Source organism: Zalophus californianus, chromosome X, assembly GCF_009762305.2.
Source record: "Zalophus californianus isolate mZalCal1 chromosome X, mZalCal1.pri.v2, whole genome shotgun sequence".
Lineage (NCBI taxonomy): Eukaryota > Metazoa > Chordata > Mammalia > Carnivora > Otariidae > Zalophus > Zalophus californianus.
In genome coordinates, this window is record NC_045612.1 from 6,333,200 (window position 1) to 6,335,629 (window position 2,430).

The following is a 2,430-nucleotide window of genomic DNA, read 5'->3' on the forward strand; positions in this document are numbered from 1 at the left end:
GGGATCGAGCCCCGCATCGGGCTCCCAGCTCGGCGGCGAGTCTGCTTCTCCCTCTCCCTCTGCCTGCCACTCTGCCTGCTTGTACCCTTTCTCTCTCTCTGTCCAATAAATAAATAAAATCTTTAAAAAAAAAAAAAGGAAAGAAAAGTGAAAGAATGGGTCAGAAGCAGCCCTTGAAGAAGTGGACAAATTCCCTGAGAAACACAATTCAATAAAACTGACACAAGAAGAAAAGTCCTATATGTGTGTAAGTAATGAAACTTGTTATTAAAAGCCTTCCCCCTCAAAAAACAAAAAACAAAAAAAACTCCCAACAAAGTTAAACTGCAGACCTAAATGGCTTCACTGGTAAGTTCTTTCAAACACTTAAAGAACAAATAACATTGATCTTACACAAACACTTCCAGCGATCAGAAAAAAAGGGGTATTTGCCATCATATTTTATGAAGCTTGCATAACCAAAACTTGAAAAAAATGACAAGAAATGAAAATCACATAAAAATAATAATAAAGGGGGCAGGAAGGAACTTTGGAAGGTGATGGATATGTCTATGGTCTTGATGGTGGTGATGGTTTATACTTATCCCCAAACTCATCAAGTTATATACATTAAATATGTACAGCTTTTAACATGTCAGCTATAACTTAATGAAGTGGCTTAAAAAAGAAATGAAAATTGAAAAAATTATATATATGTTTAAATCTAATCCAGTGATATTTAACAATGATTAATACATCTCAACGAAGTGGGGTTTATGGGAAAATCAATTAGTGTAATTTGGCATATTAACAGGAAAAAGCTAGAAAATTACAGATACAGAAAAGGCATTTAATAAATTGTACTCCCACTTGATGTTAAAAAAAAAACTCATAGCAAAAAAAAAAAAACCAAACTCATAGCAAACTTAACTTAGAAGAAAAGGCAACTTTCTTAGTCTGAATAAATAGTAGCTGCAAAAAAATCATTAATTTTTTTATTTAAATCATTATTTTTTAAATCTCCCCTTAGATCAGGAATAAGACAAGGATATCTGCTAGCCACACTTCTATTTAATACTGTCCTGGAGGTCCTAGATGGTGTAATCAGGCAAGGAAAACATAGAAAAGGCAAAAGGAGTAGAAATGAAGAAATAAAAACTATCATTTACACAAGACATGATTGTATACATAAGAAAGCCAAAAGAATCTACAAATAATCTGAACTAATAAGTGTATTTAACAATGTTGATATAAAGTTAAAATGTAAAAATCAATTTATATAGATCAAGTAAAAAAATGTTTTTAATTTACAATACCACCTAAAATCCATCAAATACCTAAGAATAAATTTAACAAAAGATCTGTAAGATCTTTACACTGAAAATTAGAAAATATTATTGAGAGAAATTAAAGAAAACCTAAATAAAGGTAAGGATATACTATGTTTATAGGTTAGAGTCTCAATATTGTTAATACTGGGGTGGTTTTTTTGACAAAAAGTAGGATTTATTGGTGGGCATGAATAGGGAGAGGGCAGTGCCAAAGTCCTCAGGAATGCAGAGACCGCCATTTGTCCAAGTGGCCACAATTTGACCACTTAGCCATCTTGGATGAGCCACTTTTCAGCCACCATATCTTCAAATTCATCCACATTAAACTTAGTAAAGCCCCACTTCCTGGAAGTGTGGATCTTCTGGTGGCCAGGGAACTTGAACTTGGCCCTGCATTGGGCCTCAATCACATGCTCCTTTTTCTGCAGCTTGGTATTGATGGACATGATGACTTAGCCAATGTGGACCCTGGCCACTGTGCCCTGGGCTTTCCAAAGGTACCTTGTATACTTGTCTGAAGCCTAGATTGGAGATAGCATGAGGTCAGACATCAATGTCCACTGGGAAAGACTGTCTCCAGGGTCTCTTAGGGCAACCCATACAATCAACAGGCTGCATACACTATCAAGGAAGGTAATGTTTGCAACCATTGTACACTGCGCCCCCATGGGGAACACTGTTAATATGTCAATTCCTCCTTGATTTATGGAGTCAATGAAATCCAAATAAAAACGTAGCAGGTTTGTTATGGAAACTGACAAGCCAATATTGAAATTTATATGGAAATGCAAAAGGCCAAGAATAGCCAAAGCAACTTTAAAGAATAAAGCTGAAGGAATTACACAACTAGGTATCAAGACCCACTATACAGCTATAATAAGACAGTGTGCTACTGGGGACAGCATAGATAAATACATCAATGAAACAAAATAAAAATATAGGAACAAACCACAATTATATAATCTCTTGATTTTTATATCTTTTTTAAAAGATGTTATTTATTTATTTGTCAGAATGAGAGAGAGAGAGAGCACAAGCAGGGGGAGCAGCAGGCAGAGAGAGAGGAAGAAGCAGGCTCCCCGCTTGGCGGGGATGTGAGGCTCGATCCCAGGACCCTGGG

At 36.0% G+C, this 2,430-nt stretch overlaps 1 pseudogene; it reads right to left on the reverse strand.

Annotated features, from left to right (window-relative positions):
- Positions 1-1,878: 1,878 nt before the first annotated feature.
- LOC113931665 lies at positions 1,879-2,001 on the reverse strand (annotated as a pseudogene).
- Positions 2,002-2,430: the final 429 nt, after the last annotated feature.